We start from the raw sequence: 22,500 nt of genomic DNA on the forward strand, positions 1-22,500 counted from the left end.
AGGGTTACAGAAGTGAAGCCTGCAAATAAACAGTTCTAAGTAATTACAGATATAAATCCTAAAATATGTACTCCAGCTTTCTGCAAATTTTGTAGCTGATGCACATGGAGCAAATGATTCCTAATACATAGCAAATGTGAGATTTCTAGTAGAATGTTGTGATGACTCAAAACAAATAATTTACCTAAGCTCCTTAAAATGGGTAGCACCTTCCTAATTCCAGTTACAGCCCTGGAATGAGGAAATGTGTTGTGAAGTAGAAACACTTGGTCCATGCCAGTGGAAGCCTGTTGCTTTAAGTGGCCCCTTATATGACCCATTGAATGAACTCATAGGGACTGTGGAGTTTTACTACTGGTATGGCTTCAGAATCCTGAGGTCTCTTCAGGTCAGCTTTGACTGGGGGTAGCGAAGCTTTCATTTTCTGGGAAGACCTGTACCACCAATTTAATTCTTGATGGCTACTTTGTCTTTAAGGCTGTGAGGGCTTTCATTTTCTAGTGAGACCTGTAGAATTATCAATATTTCCAGCAAAATGTCTGCCCTGGTAATGTGTCTTGTTTAGACAGAGTTAAACAACACTTAGTAGCTTCTGCTATGGCTTGTTGACTTTTAACCCTACAAGTGCAAATAGTTGAGAAATTCACTCCACAAAAAAAAAAAAAATAAATAAAATAATAATAATTGTAGGCATGTGATCCACTGTGGCGACCCCTAACTGGGAAAGCCGAAAGAAGAAGAAGAGTTTTGCAGGGGGCAAAACTTAATTGTAGGCATCTTTTTCATGGGGTAAACGTCCCTGCATTCCCCATCAACATACTTATAAATACCAATTCCAGAACTGTGCAAACACTAAGAAGGGAGGAATCTCCAAAAAGAAAGGAATCACTGCTGCAGCACAAACTTAGAAACTGCACTAGACTGTCTATGAGAAACAATTATTGTGGAGTTGAATCTCACCGATCTTTGTTTGTTGAGTTAGAACTTTATCCATTTTGCACACAACAAGCTGTGGAACAGTTTACTTCAGCATATGTCCTGCTGAAATAGATGCTAGTGCCATATTTAAGGCCCACTGCAAGCAGAAGAACAGTTATCTAAATGTAACACCCAGGTGAAGTGTGTAGTGCTCAGTATACGTAAAAAGTGGAACAAGTTGTGTGACTAATCAATAAAGGCTTGATTTTCTTGATAAAATACTTTGTGTGCTGGTGAGATGGAAAACCTAACTGTGAGACATAGCAGTGGCCATTTTTACGTCAATGGTAATTTTTGTTTATCTCATGTTATGATTTATTGCCTGCTCTGAGAAAAGGTGTCTTACTATCTTTGCTTCTTAAAGTAAAGATCTTTCTTTTCTTTGCTTATTCCTGTGAATACCATCTATTTTCTATGGATGTAACTTGGTCTTCCTTTCCAGCAGTTCTAAAAAAAAAAAAAAAAAAAAAAGGTGTGCTAGCCTTCATGATTTGCACAACCACAATAACTTAATGTGATACAAAGGCTTTTTTCTTTGGGATACGGTTTTAAGGGTCAGAGAATTAGTGCTGTTCTGTTGGATACTGATATTATGGTACAGTGCCTTTTGAAATTATTTATTGTTAGTGCCTTATAACTGCGGTGGTGCCTTATAAAATGGTGAATCAGGCATATAGACAATTTAGTAGTATCAGCAGAAATATTGATGAGAATATTGAGAGAATTACTAGCCCGCCTAACTTATTTATTTATTTTAATTTGTTCCTTAGTCGTATGTGTGTGTGTGTGTGTGTGTGTGTGTGTGTGTGTGTGCGCGCGTGTGTGTGTGTGTGTGTGTGTGTGTGTGTGTGTGGGGGGCATTGATCCACACGCATTATTTTCAGTTCTGCTGGATGAAAAAAAACAGATCAATTTGAACAAAGTATAGCAATGTATGTGGTATATAACAGCAGCAAACTTGTGAGCTCAGGCACCTCTGTGCACCTGACCTGTCCTCTGTAAATGTACTGCCCTAGCAGGGAGTAGCCGGGGGGTGGCACTGATCCACATGTATTATTTTTAGGTGTGCTGTGTAAAAAAAAAAGAAAAAAAAAAACAGATCAGTTTGTACAAAGTATAACAACATGTATGGTATATAACAGCAGCCCAGCTTGTAAGCTCAGGCACTCCTGTGCACCTGATCTCTTTTTGTTTACTGCCCTAGCATCCCATAGCTATATATTGTGATATTAGTGATCTGAATGCCCTGAACTGTATGATTGGAGCTTGTCAGGTATGTGTGTGTGTGGGCGGGAGGGGGCATCAATCATAACTAGGAAGAAATATTTTTCCTTCAAAATGTGACTACCCAAGTTTCATGCCACTCCATGTTTTAGACTGGAGGTAAATGATGAGCCGACAAATGTTTCGATAGAAGCACCACTAAGGGCATTGGCCTACATCTAGCCTATGAACACAGATTTATAATTGTCAGCTTCACCTGGAGAGAAATATCAGAGGTTCTTCCTAGCTTATCTGGTCAGCTCAGGTCTCTAATGCCACATTTGTCTATTCCTGTAAGCTGGCTCAGTGCTGAGCTTCGGTTATATTATGTGAGAATGTCTGTAGATAACAGGCCCATGCAATCTTTCTGTGTAGGAAATTAACATTCATCATTTTAGTAACAGGACTTGCAGAGAGAAAGATTAATGATGTTGGGAGCAATTGTTTCCTCACATGATATATATCATGCTATAAAGCATTTGAAACAACTCCTACTTAATTTATGATTATGGGTTATATATGATATAAATAAAAAGTGGTACATTTAGTTAGCATTTCAGCTTGGTAACCCTTGGTTAGTGAAATAGGATGGGTGAAATTCCTTTTTGTAGATGTCCTTTACACTTAGATAATGCTACTGGTATAAAGTTGTTTCAGTCACGCAGAAACCAGGACTCATACTCTGGACTATATGGATAATCTGATAAACTTTATCAGATTTATAGTAATAATCTCTGTTCCTTGAGAACCATGAGTCATTAAAATAAATCGTTAAATACGTTTGACTGTTTTCCATTGCACAAATCTATAAAATATATCCAGTTCATCCAACTAAATGCTGCAAAATAAGAAGCAGTTGTCCGGTAGGCTTAGTAGATTGACCAGAACTGCACACTGTTGACTTTTTATGTGGTTTTACTTATTTGTGACCACCTGAGACACAATATTCCTCAAGTAACCTTCATGCTGTTCCACTACTACCATTTCCTAGCATTAAACAAAGCAGTTATGATTAAGTGGTTTGCATTTAAAATGATAAGAATTTAAACGGATTTATGTAATGTTCCAGTCATAATTTGTTTTTCAAATCTGTGTTTTCTTTAAAGTTTTACTTTTTTTCTAGATTGTTGCCAACTGAAAACAGTATGTGTTGTAACTTATATGCTAGTCCTGTCTCTGCCAGGTCATTCATGGAAAAGAGATCATATTCCAACCTCAACAGCTTTTTTCCCAGTAAAATAAAACAGATAAGTAATTGCCAGGACTGGATCAAATTAACTTGTTCCATAGCAGGTGCTTGAGGGCACCAGCTTTTCAAACAAGTTTTTTTTTTTTACTAAATTAAAGGAAAACAATGACTGGAAAATTATATATAGTGTAGCTCTACAGATCTTTAATTTGATGTGGATGGGTTTTCCCTCAGCTTGACGCATGAAAGATAAATGCTTGTTCTTTTATCTAATTGTACTTTGTAATGCAATTGTCCTTTGTTGCCCTTTCTCAGTATTTAATTCAGCGTTCCTTCCTGTAGTAATACTTGCACTTAGAAATTACAGTCTAACAGATTTTTCTAGTTTTAGTAAGCAAATGAAATAACAGTAATTGTGAGTTTGTTTGTAAGTATATATACTTTTGGTCATGTGACTACGGTTCTATTCCAACATAGGGACTCCTGTTTCTTACCAGACTGACACTGATTGTATGCAATTGTGCCCATTTATGAGATGAGCGTGAGAAATAGATTGAACTGCTTGACATGTCCAGTCCAGTCCAGTACAGTAAGCTGAACATTTTATTTATTTACTTAATTCATTTTGTTTTATGCTTTGAGCATAGATCTTTACTGAAATACGTCTCCCTTTCAGGATGAAACCCAGGAAATAATGATATTATAGTAAGTGAACAGTGATTTGTATAATAGTAACACATACATTTGCATGTCTTCCTATAGTTGTAGCACTAATAGTAAATGTTTGCCTCAGGATTTGGTGTTGAGGGATGCTCCTGCTTTACATATCCCCAGTGAACACACTAAGGCTAGACAAAAACCTTTTCTGTGACTATGCTAAAGATGAAGAGCTGATTAACAAGGCTTAGATCTAACTATTATGATGTGAGTGCTGGGCCGATAGATGGGAGCTTCAGTTCACTGCAATAATGCAAGGTCCTGTCTCACCTCTGCTGTAGAAATATACATTTTATAAAATGAACTTCATTTCACAATTACTTCACATAAACTTTAAAAAAAAAAAACAAATTTCTTGTAGAGATGTTAACTTTTCAAGGCAGATACCACACCGTGTCACATCAATTACTGCAAATGTACACAACAGAAATCACCACAACTAGTCATGTAACACGTAAGCTGCACTCAGATGAGAACACTACAGAAATTGCACACATCTTCATCATGTTTCAAAATGTCTCAGGAGAACGATCATCGGCATCTGCAGCTGATATCCCAGAACATCAGAGTCGACCATGTTGAAGATGCTGTGCTTTCAGTTTTGGTTTCATGAGACTTGGAGAAGAAGGAAACAGTATCTTTTAGGCATAATGTGAGTTTTCTATTTGTTTAACTATGTCTTCCACCTTTTCTCCTTTTTCTCTACATTTTTGCGATCTGGAGCTGGTATATGGACATATATTGATCCAGTGATATTCTTCAAATTGATGTTAGAGCTACATGCTTAACATTGACCCAATAAAATTGAAATGTGAATGTTGACACAGGCCTGCCCATGCGGTCACTCCTTGACACATTCTAAAATAAAGGAAAAGGTTTTTACGGGTTAGCAACCCCCCCCTCCAACCCCTACTAACTATATCTACTAGCTCTGAAATTGTAAAATCCCTGGAGAATGGGCATATTAATTTTCCCTGGGGATCATCCTTTATAGCACAACTGTTGACTATATGCAGTCCTGACCATAGTGAGCCAACGATACACAGGTTGTTCTTAGGCATGAGTGACCATTTTAATGGAAATATTTTTTTATATATATATATATATATATATATATATATATATATATATATATATATATGTATACTATATATATGCATATATATATATATATATATATATATATATATATATATATATATATATATATATATATATATATATTTATGGGTCTACTATACACGGTCTCCACTTCATAATGTCAAAGACCATATGGCTGAGACCATATGATCGACATTTGAAATGCCGACCATATAATATAAAAACAAAAAACACAACAGTAACTTACCAGCCAATCAGTAAAACAGTTCACTGCACCTATCCAGGCATGTCCAAACGGCAGTTTCAGGTGTACTCTCTGGTCCAATTGGTGAATCTGGGCATTTTGAGGCAATGTTACAATTGCCTCATGTACACAGACAACCCTCTCCTCCTTCCACCAAACACTAATACATGCAAGAGATGCAATTATACAGTCAAACTGGAGGCTAAGCTCTCTCAACCCAAGACTGGACCAGGCAGTCAAGAGGAGAAGGGAATTACTTGCATCACACCACCAGTCTCACATAGACCTATGAAACCAACACTGGCAAAAAACACACATAAATACACAAAAACATACTTGGAGGCTCTAAAAAAAAGTCTGCTGAAGCAACAGAGACCTCCAAAGCAGACATCCAAGCAACCCCCACCCCCCCAACACAAACCATGAAACACATACTTCACAAAACCAGTGTGCCACACAATCACAGCCCTTAAGGCAAAATAACATACCCAACACACTAGTAATAGGTGACTCTATACTCAGGCACACTGATGTCCCACTCACTAGGCTGAAAAAGGAGAAGGTTACTATTAGCTGCCTGTCGGGTGCCAGGATCCGCCACATAACACAAGCACTCAGGTCACTCCAGAACAAGTACAAATATGACTCTGTCATTGTCCATGTTGGTGTGAATGACCTGAGCCATACCTCCCTGGACTACATGAAAAGAGACATGGATGAGCTCTCTGATCATGTAGCCCAGGCCGGTATGACCCTGACCCTGAGTAGCATCCTCTCCTCACCAAGAATGATACCACGGTATAGAGAAAAAATTATCAATTTCAACAATTGGATAAGCTTCTGGTGTCATTCAAAGGTGATCCAGTGTCTGTCAGCCTGGGATGACATGCTCGATAAGCCATGCTGCTTTGCTAGAGACAGCTTGCACCTGTCACCCTTAGGCTTTCAAATACTGGCCAAGGCTCTTGCCACCCCCATAGTGCCTTTTTTTAGGCAAGGCGCAAAAGACAAACCCACTGCCTTAACTAGCACAAGTAACAAAAAACTGAGGGTAATGCTACTCAATGCCAGAAGTCTAAACCTCAAAATGCATGCACTGGAGGCACTCCTCAGTATGGAGAAAATTGATATATGTGCAGTAACAGAAACCTGGTTTAAGGCTCCAGAGAGCACCCCAGCACCACCATGCTACAACTCATACCATACATTTTGGCCACAAAACCTGGATCGAAATACAAAAGGCGGGGGAGTATCCATATTCATCAAGGATACCCACACCTCCAGGTTAGTGGCACAGCACGATGCTTCAGAGATCATCCACGTGCAACTAACAATGGGCAAAACTACTATTCAAATTATAGCTTGCTACAGATCACTCACCATGTCCCAGGACCCCCACTCTGCATTCCTGGAAACACTGGGAAACATAAAGGTCCTACCAAACACCCTGATATTGGGTGATTTCAATTACCCAAACATTAACTGGGAGAACTACTCAAGTACAACTTCCCTTGCCCAACATTTCCTAGAATTTATAAACTCAAACACCCTAGATCAACTGGTCAACACCCCCACCAACACCCCCACCAGAGGTGAAAACATATTGGACCTGGTCATCACCAACATGGGCGACTGGTGTTCCACACTGGAGGTCAACCCCTTGCTGGTTAGATCTGACCATAAACTAATCACTCTGGATATCCACATTCCGCCACCACCCCTGGTCAAAGAAACCAATGTGAAAAACTTTTCAAAAGCAAACTTCACTCTACTTAAGACCAAAGTGGGAAGTTTCAAAGCTCCCATGCTAAAGGATAACACTGTCCAAGTTGCAAAATCCTTTACTAATGCACTCTACTGGCACCTACAAGAATGCATGGATCGTGCTATCCCAAACAAAACCAAGACTCACTCCTCCATGAAAAGGAAACCAGTCTGGTGGACCCCTGCCATAAACAAGCTATACAATAGAAGGAGGAAACTTGTACAAAAAAGAGTAAAGTCCCAAGAAGGGAAAACACCCCTGATCAGTATCAGCAAGAAACTACGTTCCCTCATAAAATCATCCAAGGCTAGCTTCAAAAGAAAAATGGCCATGGACTCCAAAGAAAACCACAAGGCATTCATTGTGTTTATGCCAAAAATCTAAATGGCAATTCTCAGATCTGCTCAGAGTTAGTGCAGAATGGCACAAAATACACCTCATTATTCTCTATTTTGCTATTTTTTGAAATATATATATTTTTATATGTATGTTTCACTAATGCACATTTACCACTGCTGTTGTCACAGCTGTATGGAATTGGTTTTGTGATATCATGGTTTGGATTATGATATAAGGCATTTTGTGGCTAGTGGATACATATACTTTAAATTGAGCCATATATATCTTTTAAATATTGGTTTGGTGGCTCATTCCTATAAGAGTATATTACTATTGGATACTGTTGTGTGTTTATACCAATACGCAGTGGGACGACTATAGGGTTTCTGAAACGTCGCCTGGGCTGCTTATTGTATTGGGTAATCCATATAAATACTCTTATCCATAAGACTTATACACAGTATCAGGATATATTACATATTTTATATATATATATATATATATATATATATATATATATATATATATATATATATATCTGTACTGTTCATTGTATAAAGGTCTTTTTTTGGATTCTCTTTACATGAGCTCCATAATTTGTGGTCAATCATTTACCATTTTTTGTGTGCCTTATAATATATAATATACACTTATACATTTTCTATAGCTGTTGATATATCAGTGGGTTATTTGTGCTTATTCATCTAGTTATATACTCAATGATTTGTTTTTTTTTTTTTTTTTTTTTTTTTTATATAGGGTTTTGTGAGGTCTGGTCTTCTAGCACAAAACATGGCACTTTCACCGCTTATACAGGGGCTGTCATCTGATGTGGATGATCTATCTGTGTTTGGCTTGGGTACACACGGTTCATTACCTACATCAGATGTTAGTGGATCTGACTTGGACATACAATGTGACATGTTTTTTAGTCGACTTGGGAAAAATATGAAAATGGTCAGGACTAATGTGTGGCATTTATGCCTTTTTAAGGCATATCAACAGAAACACATCACTCCATGTGGTCTTAGGGTTAAGGTACAACCCTTGGTCTCAAACATTGATGACCAACTAATAGAGGACTGGGGCCATATTCAACAATTAGCATCTTCTAAATTCGTTGATGCTTTGGCTGACTTTTACGACCGTAAGGTGCAGAAAGGGGTGAAAGATTTGGAAACTACCTGTTTGGAGGCCAACAAGTTTGAAACTTGTGATTCTTTCTTGACACAAGTGAAAAAATTAACTATTGACCTTTCTAAGATGGAATCTACTCTAAAGGAGAGAAAACTTAAAAAATTCTTTAGGGATGTAGGTGATTATGAGAGAGGTAAACCTTTTGACACATCTAAAAATGTCTCCTTTAGATTACCTAAGGAGAATAACAACAGCGACAAGAGGTTTTCAACTCCCAAAAGAAAGAGACCTAAATCCATTCTCAAGAAAAATTTTGGCTCTTCCAGTTTCACCTCAGGGGAAGATACCTCCTCTAACACAGAAGGTGAATTTGAGGAGAACCCTATGGACGGGTTACCCAATGCTAAAAGGGATAATTTGTCACACCCTCCTGGTCTAGATACAGACGAGGGGGGTGGAAACATAAGAAAAGATATATCCAAACAGAGTCTGGAGGCACTTTTGAAAATGACACAACACTAATTTCTAATTCCAATGTTCATAATATTTCTACTGTTGAGCTAACTACTACACAAATTAAGTTATTGAATAAAGGGTTAAACTTTGTTCCTGGTTTCTTTGTTCCTGAACAGTCTTTAGCTCAGGATGTGGTAAATTTTTGTCGATTGCTTAATTTGAAATTGTTTTTTGTAAACAATGATAGTGGTACACCTCAGGAATTTAAGTTCAAAAAATCCACTTTTAATCCACCGATGACACACTTGGTAGGTGTTTTTCAGAAAAGTGTATTACAGGATGTACACTGTTATCTTAGGGATTTCCCTATATCTCATAATAATTTGTCCATGGAAGAAATACAGAGTCTTGATGAGCTTGCAAAGAACAAAGACTTGGTTATCACACAAGCTGACAAAGGTGGGGCAGTGGTGGTATTGGACAAGGTTACCTTTAACAAGGAGGCTATGAGACAATTGGGAGATAAGGAATATTATATGCATATGCCTTTGGATCCATCTCCTCATTTTCAGCGTAAAATTGGACAGTTTTTGACCCAAACAGTGGAGGAGGGTATAATTACACAGTCCATAAAAGAACAATTAATGGTCCTGTCACCCAAGAAACAATACTTTTACTTGTTACCTAAGATATATAAACATGCCAGTAACCCACCAGGCCGACCTATTGTTTCTGGACACGGGTCCCTTACTGAACCATTGTCTGAATATTTAACTCAGCACTTGAAACCGCTACTTTCATTTATAAGAGCTAGGATTCAAGACACCACCCAGTTTTTGGACATTATTAATGAGACTCAACTTGAACCTCATTGGCTACTATGTACTTTGGACATTACCTCTCTTTATACTAATATTCCACACTGGGCAGGCATACAAGCTCTGGACTATTGGTTGGCTAGATCTGGCTTATATCAACCTGGATTTAATACTTTCTTGGTATGTCTCACAGAATATGTGTTGACTAGTAATGTTTTTTACTATCAAAACCAATGTTTTTGGCAAACTAAAAGTACTGCTATGGGTGCGTCTTTCGCACCCATTTATGCGGATCTCTTTATGGCATACATTGAGGAGATCATGATTTATGATCATAACCATAAAATTTATATGTGTGAGATGGATATTTGGCATCGTTATCTGGATGATTGTTGGTTGGTGTGGAAAGCTGATGAGTATTATCTCAAAGAGTTTCTGGATTACCTTAATGACAACATATGGGGAATCGAATTTAAGATGACCCACCATAGATCCAGGATGTTATTTCTGGACGTGGAGATTAATAGGAATGAGGACGACACTTTGTCTACCACGTTATTTAGGAAATTTCCAGAATTCAACTCTTTATTACATGCTACCAGCTTCCACCCACAACATATCATCCAGAATATACCCAAATCCCAGTTTTTAAGAGCCAGAAGAATTTGTTCTAGCCAACAGTCCTATGTCAAGACTCGTGATGACCTGGCCCGTAGATTTATTGATAGAGGTTATCGTCCAGGTACAGTCAATTTGGCCAAACGGTGGGCTTCAAACTTAAACAGACAGGATTTATTATCGTACAAAGATAAGAACAATGATTTGGTTCAACCGCCCTTACGTCTGGTTACTACCTATGGACGGAATACAAAGGGCTTCATGAACATCATACAGAGACATTGGAATGTGTTGATGGCTGATAATAAATTAAACCCTTTTCTTCAAGACAGATGTTCTTTTTCATTTAGGAGGGGACGGACTATTGGTTCCAAACTTAGTCATTATAAGAGGGGGTGTCCTGACACTATAGTCTCCACTCAATTATCTCTTACAGGTAGACCAGTTCTAGGATGCATTCCATGTGGCCATTGCTCATTTTGCATTCGGGTGTTACACACTCGGGAATTCAGTAGCAAAAACACTTCTGAGGTCTTTGACATTAAATTTTGGGCCAATTGCAGTACTGAATGGGTCATCTATTTGGTGACCTGTACTTGTTCTGCTTTTTATGTGGGCCAGACCTCTAGAGCTTTCCGTCTTAGAATTTGTGAACATTTGAGTGACATTAAGAACAAACGCCTCAAAAATGCATTATACAAACATAGTCTAAAACATATATCAGCATCTTTTAAGTTTGTCATTATTGACTGTATTAAGGGTATATGTAAAGACAAACATCATTGGCATGAGTTACTTTGTTTCAAGGAGAGGAAATGGATTGTAAAACTTGGAGCTCTGTTTCCACCTGGTCTTAATGACCAATTTTGAATTAAGTATTTTGTATTTTGATTGGTTCCTATGTGGTTTTCCACTTTACATATGTATATAAACTGGCTTTTGATTATTGTGACTGTTTGACTTTCACTGAAGAAGGCTCTGCTGAGCCAAAACCGGTCTGAATTTGTCATATCAGATTTTTAGGGGGACTTGTCCCTTTTATGTGAATAAATATTTTTTGGTATTTGGCATTTTCCAACACTTGCTGGCTTGTTCATTTGGATTTTTGACAAAATACACTGAACCAACCGATATAGCCAACATCCTGGCAGACAGGTTCAGTGCAAACTTCACCCCCCTCTCACCCCCAAAAGGGCCCATATCTATACCAGAAGAATGTAGTGCCCCTGAAATCACAGACACTCAGGTTAAAACAGCCCTCTCCAAAGCCAAAAACACAGCATCAATGGGACCGGACGGTGTCCCAGGCTGTGTCCTACATGAGCTCAACCCTTACCTAAACACATTGTTTACACTCAGCCTCTCCAAAGGCTACGTGCCCACAGAGTTGCACACAGCAATGGTTATTCCACTCCACAAAGATGGAGCCACAATGGACCCTGGGAACTATTGCTCTATAAGCCTGACTAGCTTGGTCTGCAAAGCTATGGAGTGCATCATCATGGATCTCATTAACAGAGACATTGGAAACCTCCAAACACTGGACCCTACCCAGTTCGGCTTTGTTAAAGGGCAGATCATGCCTCTTAAACCTGGTGGACTTCTTTGAGGCAGTTACCAAGGCTATAGACAAGGGAAAGGTGGTCCACACAGCCTACCTAGACCTTGCAAAGGCCTTCAACACCATTCCCCACTCAGGTATTATAGACAAGCTCACCAGCCTGAACATAAACCCCTACATCATGAGATGGGTTGCCAACTAGCTCACGGACAGAACCCACATGGTAAGAGTTGTGGGAGCTAGGTCTGACTCTAAACCGGTTACAAGTGGCATTCCCCAGGGCTCAGTCCTAGGACCTAACCTGTTTGGCATATACTTCTCAGAGGTACAGGCAAGCACAGGAGGACTATGGCTGACCAAATTCATAGATGACTGCAAACTAGGGGCTGTAATTGACTCTCCAGCTGACACAGACATCCTCCAAAAGGGTCTCACTGAGACAGATACCCAGTGTCAAAACCATGGCCTCAAGCTTAATGCCAAAAAGTGCATAGTCATCCCCTTTAGAAAAAACAAAGTACCCACAAACTACCACATAGGTGGTAGCCCCCTAAATACAGAAGACTTAATAAGGGATCTGGGGACCCAAGTAGACAGAAACCTCTTCTTTGGTAATCACATTGCCAAAGTGGTTAGAAAATCCTTCTATGTGGCCCACCTAATCACAAAAGGGTTGGCATCCAGATCGAAAGAGGTCATTGGGCCCCTCTATGCATCACTCATCAGACCTATCATAGAGTACAATGCGCCATTTCGGATGTACCTTACAAGACACCTGCAACACTGCAACAACTAAAAAGACCACAGAAGTACCTCACCAAGAGGGTCACTGGCCTCAAGCAGATGCCCTATGCAGCTTGACTGAAGAAACTCCAGCTGTACTTGGTTGCATACCACCTACTCAGAGGTGATCTCTGCCTGACATACAAGGCCATGTCCAACCCAGAATTGATGGACATGCTCCACCTAAAGAAAACCATATAGAAAACCATATCCCCTCAAGTTACATGCTCCAGGGATTTAAACCTCACCACAACAATAAATAGGATGTACTGGAGGGATAGATTCCTGTCCCAGAGACTTCCCATGCTCTGGAACAAGATTCCAGTCTACATTAGGCAGAGCTCCTTGCTAACCCTCTTCAAGAGAAACCTTGACGAGTGGATGGGAAACCGAAAGTTTACCCCAGGGATCACTTTAATGGCTGTGCTGGACAGAGGCACAGGGAACTAATCTAAGGGTGTGGGGAAAGCCAACACATTCTGGCTAGGCTTATAAATGCCTTCGGGCAGATAGCATAGTACCTACCTATGAACCTATGAGCCCATGAACTTTCAAACTATAGTGGGGGGCTACACCCCCTGCACCCCCATGGGGGGGGTATGCCCCCATCCCCCCATCCGAGATAGCAGTACAGTGCAGAAATGGAAATCTTTCCATTCCACACTGTACGGAGATGCTAGTTATGCATGGTCAGCATTTCAAATGCCAATCATATGGTCTCAGCCATATGGTCTTTGACATTATGAAATGTCGACCATGTGTACGAGACCCATTATATATATATATATATATATATATATATATATAGATATATATATATACATATATATATGCTGCTTTATTGAAAAAGCAACATATTGAACTACAACTCATCAAATACAAATGCTCAATCTACTGAAAATTAAAAAAAATAACTTAAACTCTTCTTCTTTTTGTAGGGAGGCAGGTCCACCATGCACCCACACACCCACTGTCTTGTCTTCAGCAAGCACCCTTACATGGTGGTACACAATCCTCCAACTTGAAGACATGCAGCATCACAAAGGGCTGGCCCTGTCAATGAGTTGAATACTAATGAGGCATTCTGATGGGAGAGGCACATGCTAATTAACCATGTGCTCTCTCCCCAGAATCACACACAGAAAGCCATCTACATGTCCAATAGATTCAGGAAAGTGCTTAGCTGTGTAGATCAGCTCTGTCATCCCCACCACATGACAGTAGTGAACACAGCCAAAAGGCCAATATTCACCAGCTACACATAAATGTGATAATGGGGAACAACTAGACACTAGGGCTTACTTTAAAAACCATAACAGTAGTAACATCAAAATGGGAATCATGAGGTTGGGAGGGCAACTGAACACCAGGTAAAAAGGTTCAAAATGCCTTACTGGAACCAATGTTACTAAGGGGATTGGAGGTTGTGAGAATACACTAGACTGCATGGAATGAAGTGTAATAATGATGTGACGGCTTCAGCCCAGCTAGATAGAATTTTGTAAATAATTCTATGTCATTTGTGAATAATAATATGATTTGTATATTTGCCTTAGAAATGTAAGAAAACTATATGTTTTGTACTGAGCTTCAAGATTGTAACCACAGTGCACCCTGCTGGAAAAGAGCAGAAATGTGTATAAACTACATGCCTATGCAAATGTATGTTTGATGGTAAAGGCTGGAATATACAGAGTTAACTTGCAAACTCTAAGAACATAAGTGGAACTTGTTTATGACTCTGTTACTCCATTTCAGCTCAAAGCAGACACAATGTCTAGAGTTGTAGGCTTTCCTATTGTCTGAAAACAGAGGTAATTACAGGTTTCCAAGGTAATTGTTTTATGACTTCCAGTTTCAGGAAAGCTTCTAAGAGATAGGTGTCAGCTTCTAAGAGATAAATATTTTTCATAGAGACATGTTAAATTCTGTTGGTATCTGTTTAGCCTGGGAACTAGATACAGATGTCAAATATTGATGTCATCTGGCACACCCAGCACTAATCTGTATTATTAATTTAAGAACTATCTCAGAGAGAAAGTATGCACATTTTGTATTTTGTTCTGGATCTGTAAACATCTCCACAACACTTCTCATCTATATTTGTCTGGCTGTGTAAGTAAGACTTAGATCTTAGTATCTCTCTTAGAGCTAGATAGGAAAATAATAAGATTAGTCTAACTGTTTTCTATATTTATGTGAGACTGTCCTGCAATGTTGTTTTAAAATATTTCCTGTGATTCTGAACTCTATTGTCACTTTGTTGAGTTAATTAGAATCATCTTGTGCTTTTATTATTTATTATTAAATATACTTAAACCTTTTAATTGTGTCTGGTTTTGTTTAGAGATATTTAAGCTCTTATAGTACTTGCATATGTATTTGGTGATACTGTACAGGCCACTCCTAAATAGCCTTAAAAGTTCTGGTCACACTTACTATTTGGATAACAGTAACATTACATAGTAGAATTGGTTACTGTTTGGGAAGGGCCTTATAGAAGCTGATAAGGCTGGTTGGTGTCAGGTGGTACTACTGTATAGTCTAGGCAGATGGAGGCATAGCTAGTGAACCTGTGCCAGCCTTCCCCAGGAGTGTCTGTGTGTTTGTATATGAATCATATCTCAAAGTGTGTGTATGTCTGTGTCAGCTACTTAGGCAGGGACATGAAGCACTGGCTGGACAGAAAGGGTGCTAGAGGTTTTGGCTTGACCACTCAGCTGAAATCTTAACCCTGTAGTTGTGCCAGTGAGGAGTCTTATTGTGGATCTGGAGAGAGAGGGAGAAAGCAGCCCCAGACTGACTGTGATCTCTGTGTGCTCTTAAGGGAATTTTACTTTACTGTGTCTGTAGTTGTCATCCTCCCAATATGCACGTCCCTCACTGGTGTTAATGGTGAGGACTGAGTCCTCTTGATTACTGGGCCAGTGTAGGGACATCAACAATGGCTCCAATGTTACAATGGGGGTTAGGGATGAAGGGATACATAAGACACCAGAGAATGCTTTAAATACTGTGATGGCACCAATGTTACAATGGGGATCAGGTAGTGAGGTTATACAATAAACACAATGGTTTACTCTATAAAGTGCTGTACAGCACAGACCAGCAAAATGGAGAGGAGGGAACCATTAGATACAGTTAAAGAGCCATAATGGCACCAACAGTAATATGTGTGGTTGGGGTGGTTGGGGAAGCACTAGACACCAGAGAAAAGTGCTGCCATGATGATGGAGGTGGGAGGATCAAGTAGACCACCAGGGATGACTCCTTAAAGTGTCATAAGAACACTGGCAGTCTAATAGGACTCACTGTTAGGTGAATACACTAAACACTGGGTCCTAATAAACAGGTGTTGTAATGGCATTAACCTGAGAGTAGAGAATGGTACAGGGACTGTGGTGTGTGTGTGTGTGTGTGTGTGTGTGTGTGTGTGTGTGTGTGTGTGTGTGTGTGTGTGTGTGTGTGTGTGTGTGTGTGTGTGTGTGTGTGTGTGTGCGTGCGTGTGTGTGTGCACATGCACGCACATGTGTTCATGTTTGTGTGTGTGTGTCCATGTCTGTGTGTGTGTGTGTGTGTGTGTGTGTGTGTGTGTGTGTGTGTGTGTGTGTGTGTGTGTGTGTGTGTGCGTGTGTATGTGCGTATTAATAAAAGTAATTGGGGGGGTTATTCTACTGCCTATGCAAGCAGCAGGTTATCACTGCAACATGCAGGTCAGTCATAATCTGCACATCACCATAGTAACTGGAATTTAGGAAACATACAAATCAGCCAGTAATAAGGTCTTATGCCATCACACTTACCATGTTCCTGAATCACAAATGGGTGCATCACGCTGGAAAAATATTTGCAGCACAGACGGTACACCTATGTCTCATGCTGGGAACTTTAATGAATTTCCAGGTCCATTTAAAAAACAGAACTACTCATAAAAATGCTTATTGATTATGTTCATACATTGCTAGAGTAGGTTAGGTGTTAATTGTGTGCTGTTACTGATTGGCCTGTTGACTTGCCTCTTGTTTGCCAAAGCAGGTTGCAGAAAACATTACACAAAGAAAGAATTTACAATATGGCAACAAGTTAAAAAGAACAAGAGAGGAGATCCACATGGAGAAGCATTCTAGAACAATAGGAATAGAGCAGAGCACCCTGGATGAGATAGGAAGGATACTGGTGAATAGGGGGTTCAGAATGTGGGATAAAAATTTGATTTATGCAGTGGTTGAAAATGTTGCATTTTACAGGAAAATTAGAAGACTTTAAGTCAGACTGCTTAGACTAGTAGTGGAGTGTGCTAGCATCAAGCTCAAAAGAGAAAAGATGTACTTAAGATGAGGTGGAAACAAAGTGTCAGAAGATTGGAAGGGACTGGAAAGTTAGGAGGGAAACAGAAAAAGGATAGGAAGACAAAATGTGGGTAGTCATAGGAAACTGGGCAGCAGATGAAAGTGATAGGTTGCAAAAGATGGGGTAAGGCAGAAATAAAGGAAAGACGATAGGTAATTAGAAGAGATAGACATGAAGAGTAAATCAAAGAGAAGGAAGCCAAGGTAGAAAGAGACAAGCAGACTGAGGAGATGAGGATGAAGGGGAGGCACAGGTAACCCTATGTCAGGCAATATGATGTCAGGAGGGAAGTGAGAAGGCAGTGAGGAACACTCTAAAAGGGACTGCAATGAGGCTCAGTTAAGTGGAACAGGTGTTCTGGAGATGGACAAGTGCAGAAAATCAAAGCACAGGGAGACATGCTATAGGGGGCAGAAGACAGGTAGGTAGAGTCTAAGGGGATTGCAGGCTGTGTACTTGGTGGGAGACTACCAATGGAGTTATCAGGTGGGGAAATGAGGATAGAACAGTTTGGTAATAGAGTGGTAACATGTCATGAAGCACAGATGTAAAAATTCCACTCAACTGCCCCTGGTATAGAAACTTGTTGAGTAATCCATGTAGTTCTGGAGGCCACAGAAGGGCACACATGACAAGTTGATGGAACAAATCCAAGAAGAGCCACCAGAAGTTGGGCTGGAGCAGGTAAGACCAGAGAACAGAAAAGCTGAATCTCTTTCAGTAGAATCCTGAAGGGGCAGAATGATGTGCTTTGAATGCACAAGAACAAGTGTAGTATAGTGTAGAGAACACGTCCTCCTTGGATCTGCAGAAGGAGTTCTGTACAGAGAGGTCTGTGCATCCATGGAGTGGAACACTGGTCTTGGTAACAGACAGGAAATCTCTTGAGGCATCAAAGAGGGCATGGAACAGAGAAAGAATGATGTAGAATGAGGCTGGAGAGAATGTAGAATGCACTTAAAGGATAGACTAGCTATGGCAACAGCCTTATTACGCCATTGGATGTTAAGAACACTTGTACAAACAAATAGAATGTTGAGGTGCAGTACTTTTCTATTACACAGGGAATGGGTGGGGCTTGATTTGGTACATTATATTCATTTCTGGAAGATGGGTTAGAACAGAGCATCAAACTGGTTGACAGTATGAATAAAAGTTACTAAGGTGGTATGTGGAATTGAGATAACTGATCAGGAGGAAAAATTGTTGTGCTTGGAATGTACAAATTAGGAGGAAGAAGAAGTGGTGATATGATCTGAACAACCCGCACTGTCTGGTATTGGATCAGTAGTGTGGAACTGTTAAGGAAGTACAGAAGAATATGAAGAAATGGATAACAACTTATGGGCTGATATTGACAGAAATTATATTTCATAGAAAAGGTGATGGAGCCAGAGACTACATTATCTAGGTGTGAAATGTTTTCCTAATGCAGCCATTTATATGCATCTAGGATTAGTGGAAAACAAAGATTTTTAGAAAATGTACAGTCTGTTGTATGCTGTAATAATGGATTTGGTTTAATTTTCTTTCGCCCGTGACTCTGTTAGCTTATTTACTCATGTGGTAATGCCCTGCTACCCCTAAGTTCTCCATTAACTTCTTCATTTTCCTATTGGACACAAAAGTTACACCAACAGAGATAACACCTATCAGTAACAAGCATCATTATACAAAGGTCAGGAGATGATTGTCCTGTACTGTCCAATGTGTAGGAAGTTGTTTGCAAAATAGTGGTCAATAGATGTTGACATTACATATCTTGCCTCATTAGTTAGTAAGGAGTGAATCCTTTTTTATTTATGAAGCCACAGTAATAATTTCTTCCACATTAAGCACCAGAGTACTGAGCACTATATCTGAAAGGAATTTGCAAACAGGGGAGCCCGCAAGATTATTTTTGTAGAGGGGTGCAAAACCAGAGCCTCCACTCAGCCCCCTCACAGCTTCCTCTCCCCACTCACCCCCCAACCAGCCCTCCCATAGCCATTCCGTGTCCCATTACTTGGCTATTTCTCCCCAGTTGCCATAAACACTGTTCAAAACTCTCGGTGTGCATACTGTTTTATGCTTTACTTCTACAATGATTACAGATTTTTAAATTTAATTTATAACTTTTATTTCAAATTTTTTAGCACAAACACTGATAGACATTTGCTAAACAAAGCAATAGTCTGACAATGAAAACAGGCTTAGCATTAACACTTCTCTGCCATTAAAACTCACATTCACTGAAACAGCATTGAAACCCACATTCAAAGAAAATGTATCTTGGCCAGCGGTGGATTAATCTTACCGTTGGGCTGTTTTCACATCATAGCTCCTCACACACATTTTTAGAACCATGCAAAAGTTCTTTGATTCACATTCCTGATTGCATTAATTATAATACACAATAACTGAGTTATATCCCTTGTTTTAAATTTATAGTTTTGAGCATTTCTCCAGTAAGCAAAGAAACAAACATATGAATCAATAATGACAAACTGCCCAATTCAGAACATTTCAACCAAAAAAGGCCACTCAAACATCTGCCATTACAATACAATAATATCAGTCAGTCAATATGCACAATCTCTGCAGAAGTAAAATTCATTTGAATAATTCCATATTAAAGAGATATGGAACTAATGAAGAGGTTATTGCTAGAAAACAACTTTATATTTCAATGTTTCATCTACAAATTCAATGCCTGCTGCCCTTGAAGAATAAATTGCCTATGTTATATTAAAAATGGCAAACTGGTATATTGCAAAAGAGAATGGGTGGCAAGCTGAAAAACAGGTTCATAGTTAATAGGCATCTCATCCAAAGGAGGACATACTCAGGACTGCAGCACCCCACCCCCTTAAAGTACAAATCTACATGCTGTGGGAGTAGACCTACAGGCCTCTGCATCAAGGTGCAAGCATGTTACCTGCTGTGCTATTGACACTGCTTTAGAATTCTATGCCATGATAGTAATACCATTTGTAAATAAAACAGTTGCACATTTTAAGCAGACTTACCACAAGCAGCAGTAAACTTCTCTTCCCTTAAAGCTCACAATTCCTTGAAAATGCACTTGAAAATAAATTCCACCTCCTAACTCTAACTAGAGCATTTCAGTCTCTCTCTCACACACACCTCAACCTCTTAGTGCAAGAAATCTGTACAAAGCCTAAAATAAATAAAGATAGATTATAAATATTGCTGTCATGAACTTGGAAACTTGCTAGAATAACAGGATTTGTGTTAGTATGCATTTTTCTAAATGATAAGACTTCTAAAACTCAAAGGTCTGTCTTATTTAGCAATTTCAATAATTTTTGGGAGGAATATGGGGCAAATATTTGGGCATTCTGCAAAAAACCTGGCCAACTGAGGGGTTATGCTATGTACCTCTTATACACACACACACACACACACACACACACACACACACACACACACACACACACACACACACACACACACACACACCTACCTCTCACTTTTACATTTGTCCACAGTCCAAAAGACTTCTGGAATTCAAATTCTGTGCAGGAAGCTGAAGACGTAAACCATCAGTCACACAGATGCAGAAGACGAAAACAGGTCGCAAACACTTGTTGCATCTGTGCGACTGGAAGAAAAGGGCATTCTTAAAGAACGCCCTTAAAAAACAGAAACATATTTTTATTTTTAATTTAAAAAAAATTAATCTCCCGGCCAGCTGGTTCCAGTGGGGTGCAAGTGCACTCCTTGCACCTGCCTGTGAGCAACCTAGCTTGCAAAATATGAAAATGAAGTCTGAAGTCCGTTTCTTGACATTTTATATGGTGGCCAACTATTGAAAAGCAAGCTGAAGATTTAACCAAGACTATTAGATGCCATGTGGGAATGACTTTCGCTACCCTGTCAGTGTACTCATGCTGACTTCCCAGCATTATTCATGGGTCTGTGCTAGTTATTGCACATCACAAGATTTCATAGCTTGTATGAATTGAGCTCACCATACTTGCAAGGGGTATCTGCCAGAACAGATATGTACTAATAAGAGTTGTAGTCTACTTAAGAAGGCTTTCTCAGAGTAAAAGAATTACATTGTACAGTTCACATCTACACCCCTCATCTAGCCAGAAAATGAAAAGCAAACAAATGTTGCTCGTACGTTCAAGAAATTTATTAAAATTGTGATCCCCCTTTATAACCAGTTGTACTCCAGAGATAAACAACTTACTTTCTGCATGTTGAAAAGTAGCTCTTTGGAAACTAAAGTAACACCAGCAATGTAGTTCTCAAATTAAAATTTGAAGTCCTTTACTTGCATCTGTTGAAACTGGATGATCAAAACAAAGTGCAGAAAGCATTTCAAGCACATAAATGAAAAGCTACCCAGAAGCCCTACAGCTATGTGTGTGTGTGTGTGTGTGTGTGTGTGTGTGTGTGTGTGTGTGTGTGTGTGTGTGTGTGTGTGTGTGTGTGTGTGTGTTTGTGTGTTAGCAAATGAATGCATAATTGACAGTATCAACAACATTACTTTATTTCTTCTGAAACATGCATTTCTGTGATCAGTCATAGTACGGTTTAATGCCATAGAAGGGACTCCAGAAGTGCAACGCTGCAGTGCCTTCCACACATTTAGACCAATAACAGCACAGAGTGGAGCCAAAGATGGAGGTGTTTTGATCTATGCTAGCAACAAACATACCTCTAGATTGGTTAAACAGGATGATACCATGAAGCTCATCCAGGTGCAAGTCACCATAGGTAAGGTCCCTCACCATATTATGGCAAGGTACAGGTCAACATCCCCTCCCCTAGAGTCTCATGACTCTTACCTAAATCTGCTAGAGACACTCACTATACAACCAAACACCCTATTCATGGGTGACTTTAACTACCCCTCTATAGACTAGGAATTGTACACTACCTTAAGCTCACAGGCACAGCGCTTCCTGGACTATATTAAAATGAACACCATGGACTAGATAGTGCTCACTCCAACAAAAAGATAAAACATACTGGACCTACTACTCACCAACATGGGAGAGAATTGCACCCCCTCCCCATGTCATGTCCTCAATAGTGTGGTCAGATCATAAAGCTGTCTGATTTGAAGTAAAAATCAACTCACAAAATCCGTCTAAATTAGTAACAGTGAGGAACTATTCAAAGGGAAACTATAGCATATTAAGTGACAGTTTGTAAAAATGTCAG

The sequence above is a fragment of the Protopterus annectens genome, chromosome 5.part0 (genome assembly GCF_019279795.1).
Source record: "Protopterus annectens isolate FY-2018-M chromosome 5.part0, PAN1.0, whole genome shotgun sequence".
Classification (NCBI taxonomy): Eukaryota; Metazoa; Chordata; order Ceratodontiformes; family Protopteridae; genus Protopterus; species Protopterus annectens.